Below are 17,790 nucleotides of genomic sequence, written 5' to 3'. Positions count from 1 at the left end.
GTAGAACCTACAACTTACCAAAGCCAGCAGTTATTTCACCCCAGTAAGTTATGGCCCTCTTCAGGGCTCCATTAGATATTGACACATATCTCACAATTTAGAAAATGAAGAAATCTGGCTCCAAAGCAGTCACTTTGCTCCCAGCACTGTTTATTATGAGAGGCTTTCATAACTATGAATTTAAATCTGCAAACCACACTTGTCTTGGACTCGGTAGATCCCAAGAGCTGTAATGCTTCCCATCATAAGGGCTGCCATCAGTGCCCAATGCAGTTTGTATTGAGAGGCATTCACACCTCTACTTAATCCAAACTTGGAAACTATACCAGTCCCAGGTTCCTTAATTTCTTATTGTGACTCATCACAAGAGTAGCTGTCACGATGGGGTGGCCAAAGACTAGCAGTAGCACTTTCAAGCAGCTTTGGTCTGCATGTCCATCCAGGATGTCCATGCCTTTCCACATTTGATTTATGCTTGTCTGGGCACAGTCTTTTTATTTTGAATTTTGTCAAATGCTAAAGCGCACATGGATTCCACAATTGTCTGGCATATTTTCAGTATGGTTAGTTTCTTCTCCAATATTGATGGTAGAAGTCTTAGAAGGACAAACAAAAATTACTGCTGTTCACTTTATCCATTCCCAAACTATTCATATTCTTTCATCTTATTTTCCACTCTCCTCTAACAGTTGTTGCCGGGTGCAACTGAGGTTTTCCTCTTGTAACTTTAAATACATACATTTTTACTCTGAACTTCCCTTTCATTACTGAATGACCTAAATTTTATATTCCACTCCCTTATAGCCAAAAACTAATTTAAAAATAGAGATCCAAAATGAAATTTCAGCAATATTTCACCTTTCAGAAAATGTACTTTTGTACATTTTCATGGGAAGGAATGTTTCGCTAGTAATTCTGTGTCCAAAAGATAGTCCCGTAAGTCTGCAGCTATTCTGCATCCAATACAGTTTATGCTGAAAGGTTTTGAAGCCACCTCTAAAATTACTCTACATCACAAGGGTTGTTCTGTGCAAGGGTTGTTCTGTTTAAACAGTTCATATGGAGAAGCTCTCTCACTTTCTCTGAATTCAAACTTGCAGGCTACACCAGTCCAAGATTCATTGAACCTCCAAGGGTTAACAGTGTTTCTAATCATAAGAGTGGAATGTTAAGGTTGTGACAGCTGAAGACTTTCATATATGTACATATATTTGTTTTGACGGGAATACAAACCTACACTTTCATGAATGGATTTACTGCACTCACCCTGGAAATTGTAGTGTTTCCATGCAGTAGCACTTGACAAAAATAAAAAGAAAGACTGTATTTGAAAACAATTAAAAGTGGAAATGCATGGACATCTTGGATGTATTCAGAGTTGTTACTAGGCTAGTACCACTCCTATGGATATTCCCCAAGAGTAGTGATGTTTTTTTTTCTCATAAAAGTGGCTGTCATTTCATGAAGAGAGAAGAAACCACAGCTACTAAACCATCTGTCGAGTGTCTTCAGGTGCCCATCTGACAGCCAACTTGAAACCGAAAAGCAATATTGCTCTTGGGGAATCCAAGGGAGCTGGTACTAGCGTAGTTTACAAATTTGAATTTGGAGAATCTTTCAAGTTTCTCAATATGTATGAAGTAATTGGACACCGGTGGCCGCTCTTGTAATGAGAAACATTGCTAAGTTTAGAGTATCCGAGGAATATGTAACCAGCTTAACTTGCAAATTGAAATTCAGAAGAGGCATTCAAAGCCTGTCAGTCAAGAACTGTAGTGTACACATAGTGACTCTAGGGCTATTGGACCCCTGAAAGTATCGTGTGTGAAATTTTTAATTTTTTTTGTTAGTGAATTTTGTTAAACTTTGGGTTAGAATCTTGTTTTAATCAAATTTTTCAGCACAGCTTGCCTATATATACCTCCACTTTAGGTCTTTGAGGTTGGACATGATAATGGCTCAGTGGCTGAAACAGCTATTGGTGTAAGTAATGGAGCACCAGAATAGCAGTTTTGGTTTGTTCCATCAAAACTGCATACAGTACTTGAAGATAAGGAAGAGCTGGAAATTGTGTACACACACACGCGCGCGCGCGCGCGCGTGTGTGTGTGTGTGTGAGAGTTGTTGTATGGGTTTAGTAGTGTGGTGGAAATTACTATCTCCACGCGACCGATATTGTTATATGCATATGCCTTTCCTCTTTTACAGCCGGGCGCAGTACTCTACTATTTAAGTCTTCCACTCCATTTATTTCAATTGGGCGCATCCTTCATTCATGTGTCAACTATGTAGTGTTTCCCCCACTGGCTGCTCAGTGAACAAGAGTCCATGCTATCCAAGTTATAGTTCTTCCAACAACAGCATCCATTAACTTTTGGTTTAGACTTTTTTCCTAACGGCAACGGTTGTTTTCAGTGGAATTCGGGTTCATGTCCGACAACAGAACTGGCTGTTTAGCTTAGGGGTCGCAGAATGTAAACACCAGCGTTCCGTGAGCCACGTAGTATCCAGAAGAGTAGAAATTGTGCACCAACAGTTTTTATGTACTGTCTGGCATTATTTTTGTTGCTATGGATATGTATAACAAACATATGATACGGTACAAATGATACGATTCCGTTGTGGGAAGAGATGGCGATCTTCATTTTCGTTCATTCCCCAAAGTCAAGGTCTGTAATGGGTCGCAAGTTGCGGGAGACTAGGAAATTTGAAGCCCTGTAATGTAAGGATGTGTTCTCTTTATTTTTGATGGTGTCTATTATCTATGGAATTCAAGGTTAAAAAGTCAATGCATTTCCTTCTCCATACCTACCAACATCGATGGGGCAGGCTCAGTTTATCACCACAGTTAAACTGTTTCGCACATGTGGCATCTTCCCGCATGCCTGTTTGGCTCTCTTTGTAAACACGAAGTCGATGTATTCGGACGTTGTCGTCATTCTGAGGGTTTGGTTAGTGGATTTCCAAAGTGTGGTAAGACGCTCAAGGGGATATGAGGCCACACATGGACCTCTGGACTCTGTGCAACCAACATGTACTATTTTCTTCCCCCTTTCAAATGAAGTCTGATCACTTTCATGCCACATACGTAGATGTAATAGCAATAGCTCGGATCTAATTATACAAAGATCCAATGGCTCAAGTTTAATTTTACATTTAATGACTTGATTAACTAGACATTAATCAGAATTATACCTTATACAGTGGCGACTGCAGTTTAATATAATGTTTATACCAAGTCTGTCACCAAAGGTCGTTTACCTCAGATGTGTGTACTACACCTCTGTGTGCGCGCTAGCGTTAACACAAGGATATCAGCAAGTAAAAGAAACTGAAATCATCGTTAAGGTCAAGGAGAGGAATAAATTTAAAAAAAGCTATCGATGGTGCCTAATCCAACCCGACAACTTACTTATGAATAATGAACATAATGGGTCGACTTTGGTAGGCTATTTCTCAGTAATGATGCTTATGGATTCCTTTCGACCGCTGCACAATTCCCAGGTTAATTAGTTTGCAGGAAGGATTAAGCAGATAGCATTGATTTAGGTTTTAATTCAGCATGTTAATAAAACAGCCGAGTTTTTCGTTCGTGAACTCGAAAGGAACATTTCCAGTTAACTGCTTTATATTTCCAAAACATGAATAGAGAGGAGAACGCATTAATCGATATTGCCATCAAATATGAACATGGCCATTAATTGTATATGATATTATCCTCGGATGATATCTTCTTAATTTCTTCTTTGTGGCACTTCAATGCCCTTACTGAACCTGCAGCATCTCATATCAACTGAAGGCACTTTCAGATAAATGGAAGTCGAAGAGAATGTAGAATATGAATGTAGTTTAGAAAATTGGGAATTTCCTGTTGATGTGCCATGATGAGTGATAGATTATTTGTGCTGTGTTGAGTTAATGATTTTCAGCTTGTAGTCATGACAGTGCGAAGGTAGAAATGTAACCGGTGACAATATTCATAGTGAATGAAGTCTTTGAACCTTGGCTTAGACTCCGGTAGAAGAGACTTGGTAAGGGGACCTGTTTGCTTCTGATCTTTTTCTTATATTAAAAAAAGGAGTTCATAAAACCCACGTCGGGCCTGTTTCCACCCTTTCCATTTTAAGGAGGAATCTTGTCTTTTGTATTTAACCATTTTATGTCCTATTGTTATAATGATAATCATGATGATGATTATTTGAATTTCGTGTAATTCTCATTCCAGAGGGTCCCCGTAGCGGGGTATTGCCATCAGTGCATCCCATGCCGTGCAATGTAAGCATTGCTTAAGGTTCTTTGCAGCATGCCATCGGCCCCTAGCTGGGACCCCTTTCGTTCCTTTTACTGTACCTCCATTCATATTCTCGTTCTTCTATCTTACTTTCCACCGTCTTCCAACAATTATTGTTTCACAGCGCAACTGCTTTTGAGGTTTTCCTCGTTACACCTTTTAGACCTTTTACCGCCAATTTCCGTTTCAGTGCTGTATGGCCTCATACGTCCCAGTGCTTGGCCTTGGCCTAAATTTTGTATTCATTTCAATTCACCCCCGAGGTATGAAACTGTCTGTTTATTATGCATAACACAGCGATATTTACCGACGCCTGTAAGTGAATTTTGCCTTTACATCTTCATGTAATTAGATTGGCGCCATTACAACTTTATATGATTAAACTTGAGCCATTACATCTATTTTTCGTAATGGGAACATTGCGATACAGGAGGCTGTGATTCAACTTCAGTGAAATGACTTAGAAAATATATAGCTGTCAGAGGGTGAACAGCTTGGCCCCTTAAGCTCTAGGTGAGAAATGACGTACATTCATATGACGTCATCTTTCAGCTTTTTGAAGATTCCGTCGCCAACATCATACGCTCGAAAATAAACGGAAGAGGGGATATATGAATAGCATCTGCATCATTTTGAAACTTATTTTCTTAGTTGTAAGTCTATGGAGCAGCAAACTTTCCTGTTCTCCGTATTTTCAGTTGGTGTTGGTCCACCAGGAGAGTTTTCTTTTGAATGTGATAGTTTTTTAATGCGAGTTGATGAGTAAAGTCTTTAATCATGGATGTGATAGAGATCGGTGACATTGTTTCGTAAGGGTTTCTCTACTGCTGTAACGATGCTGACATAAGGAAAATAATTCCTAGAACTGCTAGGAAACCTTCATAGCCTTTCTAACTAGGCTGCCTCTGTGTCACTGTTCAGACTTCTAAAAAGAAGAATGCGAAGGAAACATCTTGCTTATTTAATATGAATAAGAGCCCTTGATTAATTCCCCAACCGGAATCTTAGGAAGTTGCCGAAAATAACAGGCGTACAATGATAAGGCACACACTTGCGGGAAGGCTAAATTTTATTTTTAGTCATCAATTTATGTGAATTTATAATACTAGTGTATTTTGATGGAATATAATAATTTCACTATTTACGCCCATCTTCCCGTGTTGCAAGCCATGCCTGATTGATTGCACCCACAACAGAAGCAGGGTGAAGAACCCAGCAGCAAGCAATGGGAGTGGTTGCCTGTGAATTCTCTGGAAGGCAAGGTGCCCTCTCTCTCTCTCTCTCTCTCTCTCTCTCTCGTCGTCTTATTCTCTCATCTCACACACCCACCCCACACACACACACACACACACACACCACACACACACTATAGGGTTCAATCAATCAGAAGTCATTACAGAACCACAGTAAAAGGCTGTGTAGTCGTTCGAAGTCAGCAGTAACCCCCGGTCCATCCAAGTTCCTTTGATCGATACTTATGGTTGAGTTCCGCCTGTCTCCATTGGAGGCACACCCGCGCGCGCGCGCGCGCATACTCCTGCTCTTGGCAAGACCCTAGAAACAGCTCTCTATCTGAAAGGAAAAAGAAAATGGGGCGGCGGTTGGATGCAGCCAGGCACTTTGTCTTCTTCTCAGGATCAGTAGGAAGACGAGGCATCGTGAAGCCGGGAGATAGGCTGGGTGGAACTCACGTTCTCACTAGCCATTTGGCTTTTGTTTGTCCTTGATTAACTACAGACTTCTTTTTGTGCTTTTATCTTCTTGTGCAGATTTTGGCATTTTCCAGAGATGTGACCAGATTTGCTAGAAGTACTTAAAATTTAATTTTAAAATCTCAGGTTTGCATTTAGTTCCTTAGAATTATAATTTCAATTAGTTTTACAGGCGTGGGGAGTAGCTAGCGTGTTTCATCTTCGATATATGGTTAAGCCTGAATTATAGTTTGGCGTTTATATGCATAATCTTGCACTGTAGGATTATGGTCTATCTCGAGCAGAAGGCTTTTGCTGAATTGAGTACACTGGACATATTTGTGTTACACGGTGTCATATTTAGACCTAAACATTTCAACATTAGATCTTATTGCATCATCCTCAACCCATCATTGGTATGCTTTAAGCAGTCTTCATAGACAGGCAACGCTTAAGAGTCGTTGGCTTTAAACCGCAGGTCGGTAATTAGTATGATTGATGTGGCTTTTTTTTTATTCGTATTCAGGATGTATTTAATTCTCATTCTCTCTCTGCTTCTAATTTTCCTTGGGAATTTTAAGCTTTCAACTTCTAAACAGAATCGTCTTCTTGGGGTCTGGGCTAGATCAAGACACCAGATTGTAATTTCGGTTGGCTTTTGCTGTTCATTAGATCCTGATGTACGGTTCGTGAATTATTTTCAACAAAAGAGGCAACTGTATATGTTGTTTTTCTTGGACAAGTTTTTAGTTAACTGAAGATGGGGACTGTAGTCGCATCAAGTGAGAACCGACAATTTTTCCTGCCCTGTCTTGCTGTTTACCTCTGGCTAGATTTTTTGCGTAGTCTTGTCGCAGGTAAAAGACTACCTCCTCTGACTGCTGTCTTGGCTTCAGGGCAGGTGAAGCTTCTCATGGGTGCAGGAAAGGGAAGAAATGGAGTCTTATTTTTCCTTTTGCGCCTTCATAATTTTATAGTCATTCATTGCTGTGGCCTGTGCTGTAACCGAGAGTTTATTGACCTTGGCTATATCTAGGTGGTGGGAGAAGTTGCCTCTTGTTTCTCGCATCCCCCGGTGAGGTTGGCAATCTTGATCCCAAATTATAGTAAGTGTCTTGTTTTGTGTAAGGTTTACTGAATAATATTTTGGCCAAATGTGTATAATGACGGATACACTAAGTAAACCGCTGTTTTGAAAGTCTCTTTCATTTTACAAAACTGGTTTATCCGTAGTGTTGGTATGCCTGGATATTTACCTGCATTCAGACTGCCGCCTAAAGCTGCCTGGTGTATGATAATGAACATTGTAGCTGCGTCTCGGCTGTATGTTTTTCACCTGTCTCGGATAGGACAGAGGATTCTTAGGGTATGCTGGGCAGTTTTTTTAATTGGTTTTTCTCTTAGAAAAGATTTTGAGGAAAACATGTACTATCATTTGGTACAGCATTCTTAAGAAAAGAAAAAAAAGTACAATTGATGACATTGCTGTCAGAAAAATCTCAGGACTACAATTTTATTTTTCTTATATTCAACCAATTAAACCCTGCATAGTAACATGGATTATAGAGAGATAACATTAGAGATATATGAAATAAGTGAAAGTTTTCGCAAAGTATAGTGTATTTTATTTGAGCTAAGGTTGTAGATATGAAAAGCACTGTACTGTACTTTTACAGAAAAAGAAAACAAAACTAAGTATAGGGAAGTGCAAAAAGGACTTTAAGTGCAAATAATAAAGACAGTAAATAATGTATGTAGTTAAAATAGGAAACATCCCTTGAAATGTGCAACGTTCTTAATTTGCGAAGAGCTGCCTTATATACTTTAAAAATGCTTGTACTTAACTACGTTGTTCTGAACGAGGTCATCCTAAGGTAAAGCTTAAAAGTATCCGTGAACTTTAGTTAGGATCTACAAAATTATTCACTTGACAAGCTACAAGGTTTAATTACTTTGCTTCCAGTTTAATCATTAAAATTCCTAAAGGGATAGTGCTGCGTTCATTGAAGCTTATTGAGCTTCATCGGCTATTAATCCAGTATAATTTAAGTTTTCACAAATGCATAGATATAAATAAAAATAATGACATAAAAGAACCATTGCAGGCAGATACTCGTAGTAACATGGACCGATTACAGATTAGCAGAGCCAACCAAGATCGCCATATTACTAATTCTCTGTGAGAGGAAGTAAGACTATCTGATTCCTACCTAAAGCCGTGTCAGAGTACATCATCATTTTGTGACGATGTCAGAGTATCTGGTTCAGAGGACGTGACATCAATTATGGGCAATGTAAAAAGCAATGTCCGTAATATATCAAACCCAAGCGAGATTGTCAACTCGTGCGATAGTGCTAAAGAACTGTGATAAATTGTTAAGAAATTCAGTCTCGTGAAAACTTGTTAAAAAAATATCCACAATTATATATAAAAATATATTTCTAAGTAAAAATAGAACATATATTTTTGATATATAATTGTGGATATTTTTTAACAGCTGTGATAAAGTTATGTGTCAGGATTGCAGCACTTGTGAATCTGGGAGAATGGTACTGAGTACGAATGGTATGGTGTGGTATGGTACTATGAGTACGAATGCAGGTTAAAAAAAAATACTGTAAATATCATAAAGATAATGACCCCAAGAAATCTTGTGATTTTTTCCTGAGCCTTTTTTTTTTTTTTTCATTATTATTATTATTACCGGCCACCATAAAGTAATGTGATTTTTATCCTAACCAAAATTTACTATTTCCCTGTCTCTTTATTACCGGCCACCATGAGTGCATTACGTGGAGGTTTGTGTAAAAACGCCATTTTTATAAGAGATTTTTATAGTTTTTTTTATTATTTACATTTTGATTTCTTTATCCAATTCCCCAGCTTGATTTCTGTTTTATTTTATTTTCCTTATGCAAGTGATGAACAGCCTGAATTCAGAATAGTTTTCTGAAGGAATTTGTGAAATCATTGGACACAAGTCCCCATTAAAGTTACTCTTACAAACTTTAGACTAATGTAGAAGTCAGATACGTCATCTATCCACCAGGCTATATTAAAGTTAAAAAAAAGATATTAAAATTGGGTCTTGGCTTAGTTTGATCACAGGTTGGCTGAGCATGGGATTTCTATTTCTAACGTCTGGGTCCAGTCATCAACAGCATTGTCATTATTGATGACGTTTGTTTGTGGCTGACAACTCCCTGTCCCTTTGTGGTGACTGTTTTAGCAAGTTTTGATTTTTCAGTACCAGCTGTCACCCACATGAAAAGTTACTTGCAGAACAAAGTAGTTTGTTATTTGCTCGTTTGTGTAATCTAAAAGTGGAACTTTGTAAAAGGAGTTGAATGCAGTTTGTGAGAAAATCCTATCATAATCGAAATTTGTTTCTTTTGAATAAGTTGTACAACTGCCATGAAAAGAAGCTGCGCCATTGCAATACGATAGTCTCAAGCTTTCAAAAATTCGTTGGCGTTTTCACGATGTGGCAACATCACAACATGGCTGCCAACACTTCCAGCCGACACCTCATAGCTTTTGGAGGATGATTCATTGATTATTTTGTCGTGAAGGTTTAAGAGACACGAGCTTCTCTGAAGTCAGTGTTAAGAAATCGGTGTGATATTTAAAACATAAATGCAAAGAAAACATTTAATCTTAAAAACAATCGACCCCTAACATGTTTGGTGTGCCCGGTATGTTGTCTACTGCTTCTCAACATGGACGCTTCCCGTCCCCCCCCCCCTCCCCCCCCCTCCCCCCCCCATATCCATCCGGTACTACCAGGGTGTTCACTGCCTTAGTGTAGGTTGGATATTCAATCTGTCAAAGAGTATGTACTTTTAAGTTTAAAATAGCCTGCCAATTTGACCAATTAAGGATGAAACAGAGAACCTCGTATTTCCTATTTAATTATATATATATATATATATATATATATATATATATATATATATATATATATATATATATATTATTTGTATTTGTGTGTGTATTATATATATATATATATATATATATATATATATATATATATATAATATGTAGTGTGTACAATATATAAGCTTACAATATAGAAAAGATTAACCACAATGATGAAATGGTTTGGTCAAGTGGTGAGAATGGAAGATAGGCTGGTTTAAAGGTGCAAAATTAAAATTGTAGGGTAGAGCAAGACAGACAAGGAGAAAGTTATCGTAGGGTAACTAAAACTCTACCATTGGAAAGTCCGAGCTTACCATTTGACAAAATGACTGTTAGTGGCTTAAAATTAATTTGGACATACTGGTCTAGAAGTCCCTTTGCTGCTTTCAGCCGACTATAAAATCCAGTTACAAATTCCCTTCAATTCCCCATCCCATGATATAATTATTTCGTAGCCAGAAGCGCTATCACGGCGAAAACCACCCATCTTGAAACCCCCCCCCCCCCCCATCCTCCACTAGCCATGTAGTGCTTCGTTCAATAGGGGAATTTCTCCTCTCCCCCCCTCCCCCCAGGAACCGGGCTATTGGTGAAAGTTTAGCTTAGATATTTTTTATCCGTTTTGTGTGCCATTAGCGTTGCTTGTTGTCTGTTGTGTAACTGTAGTTAACGTCCTGAATCATTCGTCTGTGAATTTAACTGAAGTATACAGAATGGAATAGAGAAAATGTAGGTATTAAAATATAAGTATGTGTGGTGGTGTTTGCCCCCTCCCCGGTTTCTCGTTCAGTGCTGCCAACAAGGTCCGTGTGTTGCCGGCGGGGTGGGCGCCTATTTACTTGACCCGTCGCTGGTGTTTTCACCAAAAATTTGTTTTGTCAAGTTTTTACCATTTTGCGTTTTCTGTAGTTTTATAAATTTACGTTTGGTAAATTGCTTTTTAGAAACTTTGAAGAATTTTTTTTTTGGAAGTCAACATGGGAAATAAGTGATTTAGCCACGGGTTTAATTTTACGTCTGGACGGGTAGCCTCGCACAAGCGCGTTGCACCTTGGCCCCTTTGCACCTCGATAAATTGCCGAAAAAAAACTGATTGAAGTGAAAGTTTAGGATATTTGTGTTATAGGTTTTAAAGGCTTTTCTTGAAGATGGTAATTACCGATACTGTCTCGACTTTTGCGTTCTCGGTTGGTGTGGAAGTGTGGCAACTTGCCGTGTCTGAACGTCTAGCCTCGCACAGGGAGCATTTTCACCACCATCCAAGATGCCGTTCGCCGCATTTTACACATCCATTTAGGCGATTCAGAATTTTAATTACTTTTTTAAATCTCGTTCACACTCACACATTTATTCTGATTTTGTAATTTCAAGAGAGGCTGGTGACATCTTATTCGTTTGGCTTTTTGCATTATGCTAGGTTAAGGTTAGGTACTTCTTTGCCATTTTAACCTTTTGCTTCCAGCTACCACAGTCGTCTAGCTACCAGGGGCTTAATTCACTACGTAGTAAGGAATGTTCTTGCTCAAGAGTTCTAACGTGGGACCTCATGATTGGGAAAGTGTATCACCAGACACATCTCAACTCGCATACATACACACGTATATCTATATATATATATTATATATATCTATATATATATATATATATATATATATATATATATATATATGGTGAGCGAGAGAAAGGGAAAAAGTGTCGTTTTCTATGTTATTGGGTGGAATTTTTTTCTTTCTTTCATCAGCTGGTTGTTTAGTGTAATCACGAGAGCCTTATATGTTTTATAGTGTTAATGCATTTATGTAAATTGGTTTATTTATATATTAATGTCAAAATAAAGGAAAACCGTTGGCGACGCGCTCATGTATGCGGTGCTGTTGGTCGACTGAACGTGTCTTCTTCCACATTCCCTCCTTTTCCCCCAACTGCCTGCCCACTAACCCCCCTCCTCACCAGCGCGGTGTTGTCGTCTGGGTGGGTTGCGTTTAATTTTCTATTTCAAGGTAATACTGGGATATTTTGGTTTGCGTTTTTTTCTGTTCACCGTTTTTTATGATTTTATTCATTTTTGCAGCTTTTCAGTTACGTTACCATGCACGGTATAATTTTGTAATTGAAGCGGCCACGATTTAAAGCAGAAGTGATTTTATTGGATTGTGTTGAACGCTTTTCTTTTGAAATGCCCTCATGCGTCGTTTACCCGTGACGTAACGGTTTCGAGTGTAATAAAATATTAATAAAATTATAAATAAAAAGCGGTAATTTGAAGTAGCTGTATACTAAAAATAAACTTTATGGATACCGTTTTCTGTGAAATAGAAAACGAAGGAATTTTTGGTAACTGGCAACTCTGTTGCGACAACCAATAGCGACTGGTGTGCGTTCATTTTCCCAACAAATTCAGCCTCCTGCTGCCTTCTCGTCGTTGGGGACTCGACTTGGTCGTCACTCCAGTACGTCTTGTAACCCGATGGAAGTTGTTTGACCTGCAGTGAGCCGCATTTCCTTCGTTTTCACAGGTGGTTATTGTGAAGTGAGCGTTCTGGTAATAAAACTGAAAGTGTGACATCACTCTAGAACGAGTGTTGTTCTAGTTAGATGTCAGTTATGTTTTTGTGATAATGGCCGTTTTCTTCTCAAAAGAAAATGTTTTCAACAACAGGCAACCAGCATGTCGTGATGTGGTAGGAATGCAATAACGATGACACGTGACCTTGTTAGATTTTTTTTTTTCATCTGAAAGGTTTGGATGACTGCATCCGCTGTTGATAAAGGTGTTGTCAGTTCGAGATTTGATTTTCTTTTTTTACAATACGGTGGCCTGTATGCTAATGGAAAATAACTCCGTGCATCTGAATAGAGCGTTTCTGATTCTTCCAGTTTTGTCTTCGCTCCAAACCGACATTAGTATGGAATAGCTTGGTCAGACAGTGGAAGAGGTAGCTCCTCAGTGGCGTGGTTGGTATGGTGTTGGCGTCCCACCTCGTTGGTCACGTGTTCGATTCTCGGCCATTCCATTGAGGAGTGAGAGATTTGTATTTCTGGTGACAAAAGTTCACTCTCGACGTGGTTCGGAAGTCACGTAAAGACGTTGGTCCCGTTGCTGAATAACTACTGGTTCCATGCAACGTAAAAGCACCATACAAACAAACAAAGACAGTGGAAGAGATCTAATTGTTGAGTATTTATGAATGTTTGCTTATATTAGGTAGTAGATCCATTATACATTACACCATAGCTCATAGATGTATGTAGTAGACAAAGCTGTGTCCAACTATAATAGTATGTAGTAGACAAAGCTGTGTCCAACTATAATATTTATATATTTTTTTTAATTGTGGACATAATCTGTATCGATATACATGCTTTATATGTGTTATGAGAGAGAATAAAGAAGCGAGACTTATCTCAAATAGTTTTATTATAAAATCTACATCAGACTTTATTTATTGCTGACATTTTAAACTAAAATTAGTCTAATTTTTAAGGACAATTGTAGCAATTACATATAAAAAGAAAGGTTGAAAGGGGGACATTAGGGCGTACCCCCAAGACCGCAGTTTTTTTGGGGGGGGATAAAGAGTCAAAAAGAGGGACTGTGTATGGTCACCCCCTACCCATCACCCATATTTTCTTGCGTTAATGAAAATTCTTAACATTTTCATATTTAAACTCTGGGGTAGTTCGCAGATTCGGGGACAGATCCGATAATTCCAGAACCATTACTTTGAATAACCTCATAGGTCCCAGCACTTGGCCTTTGGCCTTAATTCTGTATTCTCTTCTTCAATTCATCGAATTCTTAGAAAGTGGCTGAGGGCCATAAGTTAATGCACAGGCCAGTGGACACTGATGAAAATATAAGACATTTATTAAATATATAGAATATGCTTTTTATCCCAATACCACAGCCACTCCCATGAGCAGTTTTCAATAAACCAGCCCCACTGAACATTGTAAATGTACTAGAATCTGCTCAGAGGTAGTAGTGGTTAGAGCCTCTTGCTGTCTTTTTCAGAACTACCCGCAATAAATTTTGCTTGATTTTGTGATCAAAGCAGATTAAAGAACACAGGACAAAGCCCCAATACTATCAAGTTGTGGTGTTAAAGTAAAATAGTATTCATGGTATTTAAGAGGATCCAACAGTAAGAGATGGATGGACTGTATGTCCAATCTGATTACGTCATAAATTGCATTTGAAGTAGTAAAAACCTTGTTAACTGATCGAGGCAGGTCACCTGAAAGATTCATAATTCAGAACAATGTTATGAAAAGAACCTGGCAGGACATTAATTTCTTTAAAGACAGTTGTGTGCTGACCAGATACCAAATATCATGTATGCACTAAATATACATAGTATGTAACTGCAGCAAGATCATGAAGTAGCAAAGAGGTCGAGTTGGAGGCCTCTTTACCTTGCTGTGCATCAACACTGTGAAACATGTCAAGCACATGGTGGTAACTTATTGCACAGACATCTCAAACAGGTTCATAGAGTTATTCAGTATAATAGCCAAAAGGTTCAGTCTCCACTTAGTGTTGGTGACTTGGTCTCATTGTTTGTGATATGTAAGAAATAAGCTGCTGCGCGGACCTCTTCCCTTTGTGGGTTAGTAGTATTTGGCGATTGCTTATTTACTTTTGAGGCTCTTTACATTAAAATCAGTGCCAGTCCTTATTGTTTCCGTTATGTTGTTAGCGTTTGCACTTTTGAAGAATCATCAAGGGCACCTTTTGGAGATGAAATGTTCCCCTTAAAGCAAATTATAATTACTGTATGTATCTAAATTTTGGGGAAGACAGTATTTTTATGTTCTAGTAGTCAAAATAAAATTATATTTGATATATATATATATATATATATATATATATATATATATATATATAATAATTTTCAGTAATTATTGCATTGTTGTGTATGCTGGGAATGGGAGATTTTGCCACAATGATTAGTATGAAAATTACTGAAGTTATGAGCATCCCATATGTTGAAGTATTGTTTGCTTAGAATGATGACATTAATCATAGGTATTTTAGGACAATGATTCCATTAAATTTAGGTATGTAGTATATGGAATTCTCTTATATGTGAAATATTAGCCAACCAGCGTCTAGAAATCACCATGTTTAAAGCGATTTTTCATTATTATAGACAAGCTTTGCACAAAAAGTGGAAGTGCTGTGATATAGAGGGGATAAAAAAGACAAAAATAATGATAATGCTATGATGCAATTGCAAGACAACTTTCAGCCTTTGACCAGCAAAAGCAACAGTGAAATTTATGCAGAAGATGTAAAGGAAATTAGATTGATTGATATGCAATGTTTAGAAAAACCAATTCTGGAAGAGGTTTGGAAACAATTTCAACCAATTGTAGTTTAAGGAGACAGTAGAATTAAAATTCAGTAATAATAATGGCATAGATTGTAACACTGACGATTGAATTTGTATAGTATTAACTTTTACAAGTTAAGAAGCTGACAACAGTCAGAAATTGGAAAAGATTTTTTGGAAAATGTTTTCTTTCGTTCTTCAGAGACTTTTACTAGACTTCCTCGTTTACTGACAGATTTTTTTTATTCTAAAACCATTTTGTGTATGTAGTTCGGTTTTTAAAGATGCTTTTTAAGGACAATCCATGAAACGAAAGTACCACATAAAATACCAAAACCACAACTTTAGAGAATAAAATGGCTTTTGAACAAAGAAATAAGAACATGCTTTTGTATGTACCCCAAGGTGAACAGAATCGGATTGTTATGGACAGATGATATTCTCACTTTCAGAATTACAGTCACACTCCATCATATTGAAAATGTAATTGTAAAAATTAAGTCAAGAGGGTATAACTTTAGTACATGCTAGTTCTACTTCTGCTGTACTTTAAGGTGCTGTATTACAAAGTTGAGGCCTTTCCCTGTGTTCTCAATTGTTGACAGTTATAGGAAGCAGTGTGTTAATCAGACTTGAGTTATGCCTACAGAAATAAAAACCAAAGCCCTTCATATCTTTCAGCTGTCTTGTGAAGTGGAGATTCGCTGTGCTGTTGTTTTTTGTCATTGAATGGATGTGATATGTGTGTAGATCTCATTATGGGGAAGGATGTTATCCCTACTCAGTGTAACTTGCCCTCAGCAAACACGCTCTCTCTCTCTCTCTCTCTCTCTCTCTCTCTCTCTCTCTCTCTCTCTCTCGCTCTCTCTCTCTCTCTCCTCTCTCTCTCTCTCTCTCTCTCTCTCTCATGTGATTTTACCCTCCCTTCTTCAAAGACTGTTGATGGTGACCTGGACAACATGATTTTACGCCCACCATAAGTTATAAGATAACAGAAAAAAAACCTGTGCTCGTCCTCTAGAGTATTGGCACCTTTTCAAAAGTACAGGCAGTGTACAAGGAAGTGTCATCTAGGAACACCCGTTCTTGTTTTTCTTTTTGTGAGGTCTTACAAGCTCATGACTACTCTGAAGAATTCATAGCTCATCCTCCTTATGCAACAGCCAACAAAGTAATGTGGCCCTCCCAATCCTGTAAGTGAACCTCAGTTTGCCAGGTAATGACTACAAGCTGCTTTAGGAGCAAGAGCCCGTGCAGGCATAAGATCAGCTTAATCTCAAACAGCAGATAATGAGGACAGATGTCAGACATTAGAAGACAACCTTTACCTCATCATTCTACCAGAGAGATGTTGCCCACACCTTCTCCATGGGATACTTGATTGCTTTTCAACAAGCACTTTCTTCCTTCTTTATTCCTAAAACAGCATGTAAGATGAGGTCTGTTTTTGAGATTACTTGAGTATTGTGAGATTGAATGTGTGGAGGACATTGAATGTTGATAGCAAAATACATGTAGTAGTAACATTAGTTGAAATGTCAGTTTCCAGTGTTAGTTGGTTTTCAACAATTTCTGTACTACTAATGTTTTGTTACTTTGAAGGTGAGCATAATAGTATAGTGGGCCAGTCAGATTAAGGAATTGAAGGACAGTCAATTTCACTGATTCAGAAGTTGATGTAAACTACAAAATTTGTGTGAAAGTTGTGGAAAAAAGAAAGATATTTACATTTTCTACTTATTCTAAACCCAGAAGAATTACAACTTTTATATAGTGTGGCATAGTGCAGTGTGCAGAAATCACAAAATAGAGTAAGCAAAACTGAGTAGGTACTAGTACCAACAGTATTGTGGTACTGCAGTGCACACAAATGTTAAGATTTTTTATTCCCTTTAGCACCAAAATTGCAGATTGGTGCTTGCTTGGTAAAGGTGGTAAAAGAGACCCAGATGTAGGGTTGTTGAAATAGGGATAAAAATTGATTCAGGGTAGTAGGAACATGAAAAGAACAGCTCTGCTTTATTATCGTTGTAAGAAATTGTATTTCACTTCGGTTAAATCTGTTGGCATTGCACGAGAGATGTTAAGATGGAAGGCTTAAAGCTATCTTGAGCTTTAGGATTGAATTGTTGCTTTGTTAATTTTAAAATAGGGTGTGGCATGTCATGTTTTGTGATTAGAAATAGATCCTTTTGAAGGTAGGACAAGCACAGGAGTATGCTTCCAAGGAATTCTTGACATAAATGCCACTTTAGACCATTAAGTGTACATAACTAACTACAAGTGAATATTCAACATAGTACACCATTTCATCAAGTGAAGCGTTGTTGTTAAACAAAGTAGTAATGGAATCAGATGAGACTAACGACAGTGAAAGTGAAACAGCCTGTAAAGTTATACATTGCCCAATGGAAAGAAATTTGTTGACTGACATACTCAGATGTAAGCTTTATACATAATGATGCTCAGCAACCCACTTTACTGTATGTACATACAGTAAAGTGTAAATAATTACTTTACATGATATTTCTTGGTTCTGCTGTATGT

General features: G+C 37.9%; 1 protein-coding gene across 5 annotated transcripts in view; it reads left to right on the top strand.

Moving 5' to 3' along the window:
• LOC135195020 (activating transcription factor 7-interacting protein 1-like) overlaps positions 1 to 17,790 on the top strand; it is a 249,497-nt gene that overhangs the window by 210,720 nt on the left and 20,987 nt on the right. The gene's annotated exons all lie outside the window — the stretch shown is intronic.

Source organism: Macrobrachium nipponense, chromosome 15, assembly GCF_015104395.2.
Source record: "Macrobrachium nipponense isolate FS-2020 chromosome 15, ASM1510439v2, whole genome shotgun sequence".
In the NCBI taxonomy this organism is placed as follows: domain Eukaryota; kingdom Metazoa; phylum Arthropoda; class Malacostraca; order Decapoda; family Palaemonidae; genus Macrobrachium; species Macrobrachium nipponense.
The sequence above is the reverse complement of the archived record's forward strand: the minus strand, read 5'-3'. Positions and strand labels throughout refer to the sequence as shown.